The 17,586-nt window shown below is 36.3% G+C and overlaps 1 long non-coding RNA gene across 2 annotated transcripts in view; it reads left to right on the forward strand.

Annotated features, from left to right (window-relative positions):
• The window catches only part of LOC145441360 (uncharacterized), a 370,726-nt gene that overhangs the window by 198,344 nt on the left and 154,796 nt on the right, over positions 1-17,586 (forward strand). The window lies entirely within an intron of this gene.

The raw sequence follows: 17,586 nt of genomic DNA on the forward strand, positions 1-17,586 counted from the left end.
AGTCTCCAAAAATCAACATCAATCGTGGTGAAAGCACTGCCAGAGACCGAAATTACGGAAAAATGGTTAGCAGACGAATTGCTAGATTGTATTGATATTCTCAATCGCCATGGATTTTTTGTTCGTGGACTTGTGTCGGATAATCATCCATCTAATGTAAAAGCATTTGTAAGAATGAGAGAAAAACACCCTGGCAATGATGAGTTCTCTCTACATCATCATTCCTGCGCCAAGTAAAGGTATCTATTTTTTGATAATGTCCATATTGTAAAGAACATTCGAAACAATTTGCTCCGAGCCCAAAAATTTGTTCACCGTTCATTCTTTGATTATATAATCGCCCGGTGGATTCATTGCATGGAGCGATCTTCACAAAATCAGAGATCGTGACGATCAGCGGGACTCGAATTTGCGTAAAGCGCCAAAATTAACGTTTGCCTCATTGCATCCAAGCAATAACAAACATAATGTCAATTTAGCTCTTGCTCCATTCCATGAGTCGACTATTGCAGCTGGCAAAAGTTACTTGCATCACAGAGAAGATATTGCTTCATTTTTGAGTAGTAATAATGCTTGGTGGACAATTGTAAATTCCTGTACCAGAGATTCAGGAAACCCCTCGGCCAAAGCAGTGGTCCCACAAGATAGCAAAATCAATTTCCTAAAAGATTTCGCTAATTGGCTGATACAATGGAATGGATGTAACCCCCAGAATTATTGTTTGTCAAAGCAAACCTTCAATGCTCTGATTGAAACCCTGTACTCGCAATCGCTGCTTGTTAGCAGAGGGGTATGAATATGTGATTGTGAGAAAATTCCAAAGTGACCCAATTGAAAGAACGTTATCACGGTATAGGCAAATGAGTGGGGGCAGGTTTCTGGTTGCAGTGAGGGAAGCTGGCGAATATGTTTTGCATCGTTTTTTTTTTGGGGGGGGGAGCTTGCACTTTGCATGTTGTGATCATCGAGATTGAGCTTTGAAATTGGCGAGCAAAATTATTGTGAACATATATTACAATAACAAGAAGAAGTTGGTAAATTCTTCTGTGAGAAAAGATGCTGTGGAGGACTTTAAAAAACGGCAGTTGAGCAAAACGTAGCTTGCATATTTCAGTGTTTCATTTGATTAACAGTACTTGTGATCGAAGCTTATATGACGAAGCCACATGTTCGCTGTTACCAATTTATTCTTCACGTGCTTTAATGGATTTTCCATGCAATAAAATACTTTGCACGAGCAAGTCGGCGTGTTCTCAGTAGTTAGCTTACTTGGTGGATAACTGCAGCTACGACGATGTCACTTGTCACTTAGTGTTCTTTTGTGCGAAAGTACGGCTAACGCCTTTTATACGGCTCTGTTAGACTTATCTGAGGAAAGGCATCTGGTAGCGAGAAGCGAAATCGTACATAATCGCAGATGTCTGATTTATGAGCATCGGCCTGTTAGCTCTTGCCGGTGTTCTGTGCCAGATAAGGCCGTGAATATCGTAGGCCCCGAGTAGGCCTATTACAGGTTTCATTTTCAATATTAATAGCAACAAAGCAATGAAATCAAAAACGTTAAAATATTCCATTCATCGTGCTGTGTTGTTTTGGTATATTATTCATATGTCACCAGGCTGATATTCTTTGTCATTCCGGATCTTTCAACTATAGTGGCACCGTCCAGTTTCGTTTCTCGGCGTTTGTAATACACCGCTTACGCGGATGAGATGGCGAGGAGAAGCCTCTCTAGTTAGAGTCTTGAAAAAAAAACCAACACTGTAGGAAAAACCCCAACACTGTAGGAACACTGGAGGCGACCTCGGCTCGAACTCGAAACCCATTCGTGTTGCAGTTGCGGAATATGTGCCACTACGCCAGTGGTTCTCAACCGTGATACCGCGGCACACTATTTACGTTTTAGCAGAGAGCCACAAAAAGAATTCTTCGAAATTTAGAAAGTATATGCGCAAAACAATTCTATATGTAACAAACGATCAACAATATAAATTATAATCCGTCGGTTCGTCAGTTCCAATGTGAAGTTTGTATATTATCTTATTTGCAAAATGAAAATGGATGTCATGAGCGAAAGCATATCCTCCTCGAATTCGCTTTACCTGACAAATCGTGTGCTTTTAAAGCTTTAATTCAGTTTTGGAAGATGCGTTTATTGATCGCAGAGCAGACATGGCGGCGCCTGTGTGGCAATGCAGTAATCAAATCCTCATTGTTTTCCTAATAACCAGCGAGAAATGAACTCCCTCGGGAGTGATGCTCAATGTTCAATTGTTCATTGTTCATATTTACTAATTACAATTACAGTCATAGCCATCCACATTCCGCTTGTTAGGCAGCGCGGTAGCACTGCGGTTAACATTTAGGCTTGCAGCGCAACGAGATGAGTAGTGTAGTCATCTGGGTTATAGACCGCCCCTCAGGCTATTTAGAATGTAAACACTCTCATAATATAATTAACGTCGGACTATGCCCGGTCCATGCTTCCGAGAAATAAATAACATTCATTATACGTTAGATGATACTTTCCTTCGATATTCTATTATGTGTATTTATATGAATTCTCGCATAATACATTTAACGTTGAACTAGATTTCATGACATCATCACAGAGGAAGTAGGCGACTATCTAGGTTTTAGGTTCGATTCTTGTAGTCATCATCAACGTTGAACTATTGCCGCGGTTTTATGATGATTACGCTAGAAGATTAAATTCCAATTTCGCGCAATCAATTTATGTGTATTTAAGACTATATATGATACACGAGACCTCTGTAAATATTGAGAAATGGCATCATCACTAATTAATTAATGTTCATTTATTTTGAAAACATAGCATAATATATCAGTAATAGCGTTAACGTCACAAACGCATCGAGCACGACCAGACGTCGTGAAACAGCGCTTTCGCTCGATTCTTGTAGTCACCACATTTCATACGGTTCAGTCCTTTTCATGTCACTAGATTAAGGGTAATTAAACCGACAGTGAAACGCCGCCGGCGTCTTATAACGTAATAATGTAAGCTGCGTCGGGTGCTGCTATAATGTTAGGAGCGAATATAGTAGAAAGTCCACGTCTGACACCTGTAAGCAGGTGCGCATGCTACCGTAGTAAAACGCATAATAGAATTCACGCAAAAGTCGATATTGCTTTGTGATGATTTTGATGTTGTTCCATACCGATTGGGAAGATAGGACTCCTAATTTCCTAACTAACTACATAATCCCTAGTAACGTAGTCAGACGCATAACGGAATTTACGCAAAATCGGTATTGCTCTGCGATAATCTTGATCACTATGTTTTGATAATAACTTGCTTCCGAGAAATAAATAACATTCATTACACGTTAGATGATACTTTTCCTTGATATTCCATTATGTGTATTTAGGGCTAATGCGACATCACTATGTTGGAGACAGGCCTGATTTGAACACACTAATTTTGCGAATTAAACTTATCGCCCAACACGGACACTCAATGAAGAGCACCCTGTATACCCACATAAATGCTCCACAATTCTTGACATATAATATGCTGAGCATATAATAAGCTGTCAAAACCTATACTTGAGTACTCCGAAATGTACAAGTACTTTACCATTGCACGACGTTTTTGTAAAATGAATACTAATTTTAATGAAAAATAAAAATTATGTACTCAAGTAGGTTTTTGTCTACACGCACCAACTACTCAAGTGTTTATGACACAGGAATGATTCATTAAGTATAGCGCAAGCAGGCCAAACCTATACTTGAGTACTCCAAAATGTACAAGTACTCCGCTATGTACTCCCTCCACGTAAAAAGTGACTAGGTTTTAGACTACTTTATCGATTTTCGATGTTGCGCAAATACCACAAATTTTGCTTGCTTTCAGAGCTGGCAACTAAATGCAAGAGAGACTTTACGCAAAAGTCACTATTCAGAAAATTTTATCAAGGTAATAGTTTAAAAACTTCTACTTGAGCACTACGACATGTACAAGTACTTTACCTTTACACGACGTTTTTTGTAAAATGAATACTAATTCTATTGAAAAAATAAAAAAGAACGAAAAATTACATTTTATCCCGGAACGCAACAAGAAAAATCGTATGAATTTGTAAACTACTTATTCATGACATAATAATAATTCTACTTGTATACTTTTTCATATTTTGTAACAATTTTACTAGTACTTAAATAAAATTCGGAATATAAACTGATCGAAAAATTCGGTAACCAATTTCGCATAGGCTATGCATACAAATGAGGAAAGTTACATCAACGCGTGTTAACTAATTGTATTATGTAGCTTGCAATTCATGCAAGTTTCGAAACTTCTACACTGAGTCTTTTAAAGTATATAGAATCGAAAAAACTAATCGAAAATATTTACGAAGTTTGGATGCGACATATTTGGGTTTTTTAAAATTATTCATACCCATGATTCGAAATATTTTTAACTAACTTATGTTTTCGACATAAGATAAGCGTGAAGTGTACAAATTTCGATGTTGCGCAAATACCACAACCTTTGCTTGCTTTCAGAGCGGGCAACTACATGCAAGACAGACTTTACGCAAAAAGTGCTATTCTGAAAATTTTGTCAAGTTAATTGTTTAAAAACTTATACTTGAGCACTACGAAATGTACAAGTACTTTACCTTTACACGACGTTTTTGGTAAAATGAATACTCATTTTATTGAAAACATAAAAAATAAAAAAGAGCGAAAAATTAGATTTTATTCCGGAACGCAACAAGAAAAATCGTATGAATTTGTAAACTACTTATTCATGACATAATAATAATTCTACTTGTGCACTTTTTCACATTTTATAACACTTCAAGTAGTGCTTTACAGTTTCAGTTTTAAATAAAATACGGAATATAAACTAATCGAAAAATTCGGTAACCAATTTCGCGTTGGCTATGCAAGAATGTGTAACTACATTAAAAAACGTTCCTAACCCTTTACACACCAGCGATAAATCGTACAAGCAACAAGTTTCGAGAATCGAATTTTTTTAAATAACGTGAAAGTATCACACCACAAATTGCGCTAGCCTTCAAAGTTGATAAGTAAACAAGTACTTGCACTCCATCAGAATACTAAAGTAGCTTATCGCGTATATGTACCTAATACTAAAGTGTTTATGATTTCAGATCGCTGCAACTTCATTACATTTTCGGTATTAAACAGAGGTATAGACCTAGAATGCTAACATTCTTCGTAAATAGCTACTTCTAGCTTAATTTAATGGATTTATCTGAGATCATTGCTTTACTTAATCTCTCCAAAATGTGCATTATACAAGTACGTCACCGTCGAATCCCCCCTGGCTATAACTATCTGACAGTATATTGCGGCGAATACTCGAGTACTAATTTTAAAGTAGCTTAGGTATCTAAATGAGCTCCAGGGCATTGTGATTATGCAGCATACCAAATTTCATCACACATTTCATGATGGAACAACTTTAAAACTAAAGCAGTTCTATAGCATCTTTTGCCTAAATCTGTTTTCGATAGCGTGTACATATACATAGTCAGCTTTAATAACAGAATTACCATGCTAATATGTGACTCCTCACTTTGAAACTTGGTACGTAGTTGTAGGACATTGTGATTATGCAGCATACCAAATTTCCTTACGCATTTCATAATAGAATAACTTTAAAACTAACGCGGCTCTACATCGACTTTTTGCGTACATATGTTTTGCGGGAGCGTATAGCACGTACCTATACATAGTCAACTTTAATAACGGAATTATCACGCTTAACATTGAATCCCAACTCTAAACTTGATACGTAGTTGTAGGACATTATGGCAATGCACCATGCTAAATTTTACCACACATCTAATGATGAAACACCTTTAAAACTAACGCAGTCGAATACCGACTTTGACGCATATCTGTTTTGCGTGAACATAGCATATACCTATACATAGTCAATTTTAATAGCAGAATTACCGTGTTAAACATTGAATTACCTCCTTGAAAGTTGGTACGCGGTTATAGGACATTATAACAATGCACCATACCAAATTTCGTCAGACATTTCATGATGTAACACCTTTAAAACTAACGCAGTTCTATACAGACTTTTGGCTAAATCTGTTTTTCCTTAGCGTAGCACGTACCTATACATAGTCAACTTTAATAACGGAATCACCATGTTAATAATCGACTCCCCACCTTGAAACTCGGTACGCAGTTGTAAGACATTATGAAAATGCACCATGTCAAATTTTGTTATGCATTTCATGATTGAACAACTTTAAAACTAACGCAGTTCCATACCGACTTTTGCGGGAGCGTAGCACGTACCTGTGCATAGTCAACTTTAATAACGGAATTACCATGCTAAACATTGAATGCGCAACTTGAAGATTGGTTCACAGGAGTAGGACATTATGACAATGGAACATATCAAATTTCATCACACATTTCATGATGGAACACATTTAAAACTAACGCAGTTCTATACCAACTTCGCGTGAATCTGTTTGCGGGAGCGTAGCACGTACCTATGCGTGATCAACTTTAGTGACGGAATTACAGATGTAATTAAGTTTCAACACTTTTACAATGATTCGTCTTGCTTCCTATAACATCCCACTCGAAGCCCTCGTTATTAGGCTGTAATCTCAGCCTGAGCTATGTCTTGAAGCCTACGGGACTCTGCAAATTGTTTCGATTTATTCTGTCCGTTTCAATTTAAGATAAGGAAGCCCATTTTACTCAATGTATCGATGCCTGCGGTACTCTACAAAATTTTCTGATTAATTCTCCCTATGCCTATTTATGATAAGAAAGATGATTTGACACCTAAAGTACGAAATACTTGTTCGCTTGAGCTAAGCCGCAGCACTTGGAGTGGAATTTTACGGGGTATGTAGACTCATTTCGTAGGGCTCTATGCCATAGGAGCATACTTTACGCTTCAATGCGATTCCCACACATTCCGTATAATTACTAACAGAACCATGGAGTACCTGCCTTGACATTTTCCGCAGTACTAGATGGCATGTATACAATTTCATGACATCCGACAGTACGACGGAGACTATCAAAATATCGAAAGAAGCCCTCTATTCTTTTCTGAAATAATCAAGGTTTTATCAGTACTTCCCTTCATATAAACTCCAGCAGAATCACTAATAACCTCTCAAGTTTACTCAATTTACTCTAATTTGATACTCGTGTACCAAATCCCTATATTCCGCAAGTATGATAGAGGCTATCGCTCGATACTCAACGATTCGTAATTTTGCTGGAATACAAGTACAATTAGGGACTGAAAAGTAACTGATATAGGTGGTTATGTTTGTAGGATATTTACACTTCTACTTACCGGTTTTTCAGGAGAAACTACCTACTTTTAGGACTTTATATTTTAAAGTAGTTTGAGGTTACGTTTGTATCACCCTGACAAGTGCTATTATCAAAACTGCTTTTGCTAAACTCTTACACTTTCACTAAACTTCTACACTAAATCTTGTAAAGTAGATAGAAAAGGAAAACTATTAACATAAGGTAAGTGAGAAGCACGCAAATTTCGATTGCATACAAATGCCACAAACTGCGATAACTTTCAGAGTTGTTAAGTATAGTACTCGTACTTCTTGAGAATACCCAAGTAGGTTTTTTGCCTACATGCACCAAATACTCTCAGGTCCTTACGATATTGGAGTACATCAACTTCATGATAGCTAGAGTATTAAACAGAAATAGACCTAGAGTACTAACGTTTTACTTATACTCGGAAATGACTACTTCTACCTTATTTTAAAGGATACCTCGTTCGAAGCGAAATTTTATGTGGCTCTCGATAATATCCAAGATGTAGGCTCACTGTGAAGGGTACTTCGTAAAACTCAAATATTACGCAGTGAGAGTTCGCAAATTTTCGAAGTATTTTTGTTATTTTTATTGCGATGAGTCATTCTGCAGCGCGAAAATTCGTCGTAGGATATAGATGAAACTAGCACCACTCATCAAGACCGCTGAAAACAGTACATTTCAACATTTAGTAGCAGTAAATTTCTAGTAAAGTACAAGAAGTGATGATTTCTGAGTGAGTTAAAAAGTAAGTATGGCAGGTATAGTTTACCTGAAAACCGAATACTCTGAAATAGAAGTAGATGCGGTGTAAATAGTTAATCACTTGATTAAGTATAGTGCAAGCAGATAAAACCTATACTTGAGTACTACAAAATGCACGAGTACTTCGCTATCGACTCCCTCCACGTAAAAAGTGACTACGGTTTAAGACTGCTTTTATCGATACTCGTCAGTTTCAGTTTTAGATAGAATTTGGAAACCAAATAATTTACTCGAATGTACTATGCCGCGCTGATAAGATTAATTATAATATACTTATCATGTTACAGTGATTTTTCTGGCGTAGAAAATCTTTAAAATGTAGTAAGCAGGCCAATATGAAGATATTCGTTGAGCTGAATAAACATAAAAAATACTCTAGACTACTTTATCGGTACTTTACATTTTCAGTTTTAGATAAAATTTGTCCCTTTCACCTATAATTACAACTCCTCGCTATCTAAACATGTTTAGAATATATTATTTGCGATGATACGAACCCGTAAAGTACTCAGGTAGCTTTTCGTAGGATATAGATGAAACTGACACCACTCACCAAGACCACTGGCCCACTGAAAAAAGTACATTGTAGCAGTAAAGTCCTACTAAAGTACAAGAAGTAATGATTTCCGAGTGAGTTAAAAAGTAAGTATTGAAGCTATAGTTTGGTCGAAAACGGAAAAACTCTGAAATAGAAGTAGATGCAGTGTAAATAGTTAATCACTTCATTAAGTATAGCGCACGCAGGCCAAACCTATACTTGAGTACTCCAAAATGTACAAGTACTTCGCTATGTTCTCCCTCCACGTAAAAAGTGACTAGGTTTCAGACTACTTTATCGGTACTTGACAGTTTCAATTTTAGAAAAAATTTGGTAAGACTTTAAATTTTAAAGTATAGTTTGAGCTTACGTTTGTATCACCTTGACAAGTAACATTATCAGACATGAAAATGATACGATCACCTAATACAGAAGTTAACACACGTCAATGTGCTTCGGAATTCACGAGAAATTGCTTACTAAGAGAAGTATATTCTTGTACACACAATAGTGGAGAGAATCTTTAAATTGTAGTAAGCAGGCCGATGGGTATTCGTTGAGTTGTATAAGCATAAAAAACATTCCCGCGCGCTCCTTACGCTAACTTATCCTAACCCTATACCACCTAATACTAAGATACGCGCGCGGGAATGTTTTTTATGCTTATACAACTCAACGAATACCCATCGGCCTGCTTACTACAATTTAAAGATTCTCTCCACTATTGTGTGTACAAGAATATACTTCTCTTAGTAAGCAATTTCTCGTGAATTCCGAAGCACATTGACGTGTGTTAACTTCTGTATTAGGTGATCGTATCATTTTCATGTCTGATAATGTTACTTGTCAAGGTGATACAAACGTAAGCTCAAACTATACTTTAAAATTTAAAGTCTTACCAAATTTTTTCTAAAATTGAAACTGTCAAGTACCGATAAAGTAGTCTGAAACCTAGTCACTTTTTACGTGGAGGGAGAACATAGCGAAGTACTTGTACATTTTGGAGTACTCAAGTATAGGTTTGGCCTGCGTGCGCTATACTTAATGAAGTGATTAACTATTTACACTGCATCTACTTCTATTTCAGAGTTTTTCCGTTTTCGACCAAACTATAGCTTCAATACTTACTTTTTAACTCACTCGGAAATCATTACTTCTTGTACTTTAGTAGGACTTTACTGCTACAATGTACTTTTTTCAGTGGGCCAGTGGTCTTGGTGAGTGGTGTCAGTTTCATCTATATCCTACGAAAAGCTACCTGAGTACTTTACGGGTTCGTATCATCGCAAATAATATATTCTAAACATGTTTAGATAGCGAGGAGTTGTAATTATAGGTGAAAGGGACAAATTTTATCTAAAACTGAAAATGTAAAGTACCGATAAAGTAGTCTAGAGTATTTTTTATGTTTATTCAGCTCAACGAATATCTTCATATTGGCCTGCTTACTACATTTTAAAGATTTTCTACGCCAGAAAAATCACTGTAACATGATAAGTATATTATAATTAATCTTATCAGCGCGGCATAGTACATTCGAGTAAATTATTTGGTTTCCAAATTCTATCTAAAACTGAAACTGACGAGTATCGATAAAAGCAGTCTTAAACCGTAGTCACTTTTTACGTGGAGGGAGTCGATAGCGAAGTACTCGTGCATTTTGTAGTACTCAAGTATAGGTTTTATCTGCTTGCACTATACTTAATCAAGTGATTAACTATTTACACCGCATCTACTTCTATTTCAGAGTATTCGGTTTTCAGGTAAACTATACCTGCCATACTTACTTTTTAACTCACTCAGAAATCATCACTTCTTGTACTTTACTAGAAATTTACTGCTACTAAATGTTGAAATGTACTGTTTTCAGCGGTCTTGATGAGTGGTGCTAGTTTCATCTATATCCTACGACGAATTTTCGCGCTGCAGAATGACTCATCGCAATAAAAATAACAAAAATACTTCGAAAATTTGCGAACTCTCACTGCGTAATATTTGAGTTTTACGAAGTACCCTTCACAGTGAGCCTACATCTTGGATATTATCGAGAGCCACATAAAATTTCGCTTCGAACGAGGTATCCTTTAAAATAAGGTAGAAGTAGTCATTTCCGAGTATAAGTAAAACGTTAGTACTCTAGGTCTATTTCTGTTTAATACTCTAGCTATCATGAAGTTGATGTACTCCAATATCGTAAGGACCTGAGAGTATTTGGTGCATGTAGGCAAAAAACCTACTTGGGTATTCTCAAGAAGTACGAGTACTATACTTAACAACTCTGAAAGTTATCGCAGTTTGTGGCATTTGTATGCAATCGAAATTTGCGTGCTTCTCACTTACCTTATGTTAATAGTTTTCCTTTTCTATCTACTTTACAAGATTTAGTGTAGAAGTTTAGTGAAAGTGTAAGAGTTTAGCAAAAGCAGTTTTGATAATAGCACTTGTCAGGGTGATACAAACGTAACCTCAAACTACTTTAAAATATAAAGTCCTAAAAGTAGGTAGTTTCTCCTGAAAAACCGGTAAGTAGAAGTGTAAATATCCTACAAACATAACCACCTATATCAGTTACTTTTCAGTCCCTAATTGTACTTGTATTCCAGCAAAATTACGAATCGTTGAGTATCGAGCGATAGCCTCTATCATACTTGCGGAATATAGGGATTTGGTACACGAGTATCAAATTAGAGTAAATTGAGTAAACTTGAGAGGTTATTAGTGATTCTGCTGGAGTTTATATGAAGGGAAGTACTGATAAAACCTTGATTATTTCAGAAAAGAATAGAGGGCTTCTTTCGATATTTTGATAGTCTCCGTCGTACTGTCGGATGTCATGAAATTGTATACATGCCATCTAGTACTGCGGAAAATGTCAAGGCAGGTACTCCATGGTTCTGTTAGTAATTATACGGAATGTGTGGGAATCGCATTGAAGCGTAAAGTATGCTCCTATGGCATAGAGCCCTACGAAATGAGTCTACATACCCCGTAAAATTCCACTCCAAGTGCTGCGGCTTAGCTCAAGCGAACAAGTATTTCGTACTTTAGGTGTCAAATCATCTTTCTTATCATAAATAGGCATAGGGAGAATTAATCAGAAAATTTTGTAGAGTACCGCAGGCATCGATACATTGAGTAAAATGGGCTTCCTTATCTTAAATTGAAACGGACAGAATAAATCGAAACAATTTGCAGAGTCCCGTAGGCTTCAAGACATAGCTCAGGCTGAGATTACAGCCTAATAACGAGGGCTTCGAGTGGGATGTTATAGGAAGCAAGACGAATCATTGTAAAAGTGTTGAAACTTAATTACATCTGTAATTCCGTCACTAAAGTTGATCACGCATAGGTACGTGCTACGCTCCCGCAAACAGATTCACGCGAAGTTGGTATAGAACTGCGTTAGTTTTAAATGTGTTCCATCATGAAATGTGTGATGAAATTTGATATGTTCCATTGTCATAATGTCCTACTCCTGTGAACCAATCTTCAAGTTGCGCATTCAATGTTTAGCATGGTAATTCCGTTATTAAAGTTGACTATGCACAGGTACGTGCTACGCTCCCGCAAAAGTCGGTATGGAACTGCGTTAGTTTTAAAGTTGTTCAATCATGAAATGCATAACAAAATTTGACATGGTGCATTTTCATAATGTCTTACAACTGCGTACCGAGTTTCAAGGTGGGGAGTCGATTATTAACATGGTGATTCCGTTATTAAAGTTGACTATGTATAGGTACGTGCTACGCTAAGGAAAAACAGATTTAGCCAAAAGTCTGTATAGAACTGCGTTAGTTTTAAAGGTGTTACATCATGAAATGTCTGACGAAATTTGGTATGGTGCATTGTTATAATGTCCTATAACCGCGTACCAACTTTCAAGGAGGTAATTCAATGTTTAACACGGTAATTCTGCTATTAAAATTGACTATGTATAGGTATATGCTATGTTCACGCAAAACAGATATGCGTCAAAGTCGGTATTCGACTGCGTTAGTTTTAAAGGTGTTTCATCATTAGATGTGTGGTAAAATTTAGCATGGTGCATTGCCATAATGTCCTACAACTACGTATCAAGTTTAGAGTTGGGATTCAATGTTAAGCGTGATAATTCCGTTATTAAAGTTGACTATGTATAGGTACGTGCTATACGCTCCCGCAAAACATATGTACGCAAAAAGTCGATGTAGAGCCGCGTTAGTTTTAAAGTTATTCTATTATGAAATGCGTAAGGAAATTTGGTATGCTGCATAATCACAATGTCCTACAACTACGTACCAAGTTTCAAAGTGAGGAGTCACATATTAGCATGGTAATTCTGTTATTAAAGCTGACTATGTATATGTACACGCTATCGAAAACAGATTTAGGCAAAAGATGCTATAGAACTGCTTTAGTTTTAAAGTTGTTCCATCATGAAATGTGTGATGAAATTTGGTATGCTGCATAATCACAATGCCCTGGAGCTCATTTAGATACCTAAGCTACTTTAAAATTAGTACTCGAGTATTCGCCGCAATATACTGTCAGATAGTTATAGCCAGGGGGGATTCGACGGTGACGTACTTGTATAATGCACATTTTGGAGAGATTAAGTAAAGCAATGATCTCAGATAAATCCATTAAATTAAGCTAGAAGTAGCTATTTACGAAGAATGTTAGCATTCTAGGTCTATACCTCTGTTTAATACCGAAAATGTAATGAAGTTGCAGCGATCTGAAATCATAAACACTTTAGTATTAGGTACATATACGCGATAAGCTACTTTAGTATTCTGATGGAGTGCAAGTACTTGTTTACTTATCAACTTTGAAGGCTAGCGCAATTTGTGGTGTGATACTTTCACGTTATTTAAAAAAATTCGATTCTCGAAACTTGTTGCTTGTACGATTTATCGCTGGTGTGTAAAGGGTTAGGAACGTTTTTTAATGTAGTTACACATTCTTGCATAGCCAACGCGAAATTGGTTACCGAATTTTTCGATTAGTTTATATTCCGTATTTTATTTAAAACTGAAACTGTAAAGCACTACTTGAAGTGTTATAAAATGTGAAAAAGTGCACAAGTAGAATTATTATTATGTCATGAATAAGTAGTTTACAAATTCATACGATTTTTCTTGTTGCGTTCCGGAATAAAATCTAATTTTTCGCTCTTTTTTATTTTTTATGTTTTCAATAAAATGAGTATTCATTTTACCAAAAACGTCGTGTAAAGGTAAAGTACTTGTACATTTCGTAGTGCTCAAGTATAAGTTTTTAAACAATTAACTTGACAAAATTTTCAGAATAGCACTTTTTGCGTAAAGTCTGTCTTGCATGTAGTTGCCCGCTCTGAAAGCAAGCAAAGGTTGTGGTATTTGCGCAACATCGAAATTTGTACACTTCACGCTTATCTTATGTCGAAAACATAAGTTAGTTAAAAATATTTCGAATCATGGGTATGAATAATTTTAAAAAACCCAAATATGTCGCATCCAAACTTCGTAAATATTTTCGATTAGTTTTTTCGATTCTATATACTTTAAAAGACTCAGTGTAGAAGTTTCGAAACTTGCATGAATTGCAAGCTACATAATACAATTAGTTAACACGCGTTGATGTAACTTTCCTCATTTGTATGCATAGCCTATGCGAAATTGGTTACCGAATTTTTCGATCAGTTTATATTCCGAATTTTATTTAAGTACTAGTAAAATTGTTACAAAATATGAAAAAGTATACAAGTAGAATTATTATTATGTCATGAATAAGTAGTTTACAAATTCATACGATTTTTCTTGTTGCGTTCCGGGATAAAATGTAATTTTTCGTTCTTTTTTATTTTTTCAATAGAATTAGTATTCATTTTACAAAAAACGTCGTGTAAAGGTAAAGTACTTGTACATGTCGTAGTGCTCAAGTAGAAGTTTTTAAACTATTACCTTGATAAAATTTTCTGAATAGTGACTTTTGCGTAAAGTCTCTCTTGCATTTAGTTGCCAGCTCTGAAAGCAAGCAAAATTTGTGGTATTTGCGCAACATCGAAAATCGATAAAGTAGTCTAAAACCTAGTCACTTTTTACGTGGAGGGAGTACATAGCGGAGTACTTGTACATTTTGGAGTACTCAAGTATAGGTTTGGCCTGCTTGCGCTATACTTAATGAATCATTCCTGTGTCATAAACACTTGAGTAGTTGGTGCGTGTAGACAAAAACCTACTTGAGTACATAATTTTTATTTTTCATTAAAATTAGTATTCATTTTACAAAAACGTCGTGCAATGGTAAAGTACTTGTACATTTCGGAGTACTCAAGTATAGGTTTTGACAGCTTATTATATGCTCAGCATATTATATGTCAAGAATTGTGGAGCATTTATGTGGGTATACAGGGTGCTCTTCATTGAGTGTCCGTGTTGGGCGATAAGTTTAATTCGCAAAATTAGTGTGTTCAAATCAGGCCTGTCTCCAACATAGTGATGTCGCATTAGCCCTAAATACACATAATGGAATATCAAGGAAAAGTATCATCTAACGTGTAATGAATGTTATTTATTTCTCGGAAGCAAGTTATTATCAAAACATAGTGATCAAGATTATCGCAGAGCAATACCGATTTTGCGTAAATTCCGTTATGCGTCTGACTACGTTACTAGGGATTATGTAGTTAGTTAGGAAATTAGGAGTCCTATCTTCCCAATCGGTATGGAACAACATCAAAATCATCACAAAGCAATATCGACTTTTGCGTGAATTCTATTATGCGTTTTACTACGGTAGCATGCGCACCTGCTTACAGGTGTCAGACGTGGACTTTCTACTATATTCGCTCCTAACATTATAGCAGCACCCGACGCAGCTTACATTATTACGTTATAAGACGCCGGCGGCGTTTCACTGTCGGTTTAATTACCCTTAATCTAGTGACATGAAAAGGACTGAACCGTATGAAATGTGGTGACTACAAGAATCGAGCGAAAGCGCTGTTTCACGACGTCTGGTCGTGCTCGATGCGTTTGTGACGTTAACGCTATTACTGATATATTATGCTATGTTTTCAAAATAAATGAACATTAATTAATTAGTGATGATGCCATTTCTCAATATTTACAGAGGTCTCGTGTATCATATATAGTCTTAAATACACATAAATTGATTGCGCGAAATTGGAATTTAATCTTCTAGCGTAATCATCATAAAACCGCGGCAATAGTTCAACGTTGATGATGACTACAAGAATCGAACCTAAAACCTAGATAGTCGCCTACTTCCTCTGTGATGATGTCATGAAATCTAGTTCAACGTTAAATGTATTATGCGAGAATTCATATAAATACACATAATAGAATATCGAAGGAAAGTATCATCTAACGTATAATGAATGTTATTTATTTCTCGGAAGCATGGACCGGGCATAGTCCGACGTTAATTATATTATGAGAGTGTTTACATTCTAAATAGCCTGAGGGGCGGTCTATAACCCAGATGACTACACTACTGAGATGTTACCGGCGAAGAAATAGATACTTGCACAGTAAAATTATTAAATTTATATCAGTTAACATATTTCCCAGTCATTGGGTTTATTGTACGGGTTTGTATGAACTGATTAAACTGTGGGTGGCTATCAGCAAGGCATAGCATGGTATGGAACGGGAAATTTCCATATTCCATACCCCACTCCATACCTCACTCGTTCCATACCATTCTTAAAATTTTCCATACTATAGCAACATTCTTCCATACCATATTTGATATATTTTCCATACTTTTTCAGTTGCCCAATATCTCAGATACTATTATTTTTATGCGTGGAAATTCTCCAGCGTTTACATTGCAATTATTTTGGATGAAATTATCCATTTAAAAAGCTCTGTTGCATCAATTCCACCACGGATTTCTTGGTGTACTGTATATGTCAGCGATACGTTGCCTAATCCCCGAAGAGAGAACTTGAAGTATATACACGGGATTCTTTGGGAATCACAACAGAATCGAGACATGGGAATCACAACAGAATCGAGACAGACTCATGAGTCATGAATGTAAAATTAGTGCGTGCGAGCTCACTGCTAGTAGAAACATGGAGGTTCCATCGTCAAAATTACATAAAAACAAAGGACTCGCCCCAAGAGATTTAGAATATCTCAGAATACAATTATACATCGCTACATTAAGGATGCTGCAATAGCGATCAAATGTCCAATTCCCCACCTATGCGTGTGTCACACATTAGATTCCTTAGCCAACACCAGCGGTGTTCTTTCTCTTACAGAACGAGATTTAATGAAGTTATGATGCATGTTGGAGACCGACATAGTGTAATGTGACTCCGAGAAGCTATATCTTTGTGAATTTTAATGATGCATTCGTCAAAATCGATAAAGCGATATGTTAATCCGAGCGAAACGCCGGAAATTATTTCCAAATTTAACACGTTAATATTAATATTCAGATTCTACGATTTTAAGACTTCTCTAGGTAGTTTGGGAAGGGGAAGTTACGGACAAGCGATATTTAATGTTGGGACGCGACAACTATCGAATATCGTTCCTTTTTATATCATACGGATTATGTTAATTATTATCATTAATATTATTTTTCTTCGTATGCACGTTGCACGTCTCACGCGTGCTATAGCATACGATATGCGTGGAAAGTCGTCTGACTTTCATGCTCGCCTCTGTACTCGTTGGTGGTGATTGTGCTTGGCATATATAAAGTAAGCTAGGCGACAAGATGTAAAATGTCAAATGATAAGTTCGCCGACAATGGAAACATTTACGATACAAACGAAATGCAGGTTGCAAAAAAAAATGAATTTGTAAACAATATTGTGACCGCTTGGTTACTTAATGCAAGCAAAGCAAATCCTATACTTGACTTCTTCGAATAGGTAGACGTACTTCGTCTGAGATCACCTCTCTATGACTGTCGTAGTGTCGGTGCTGCCAAATCTTCTGGTAGTT

Source organism: Botryllus schlosseri, chromosome 6, assembly GCF_051294905.1.
Source record: "Botryllus schlosseri isolate E-star chromosome 6, Bs_hap1, whole genome shotgun sequence".
Classification (NCBI taxonomy): Eukaryota; Metazoa; Chordata; class Ascidiacea; order Stolidobranchia; family Styelidae; genus Botryllus; species Botryllus schlosseri.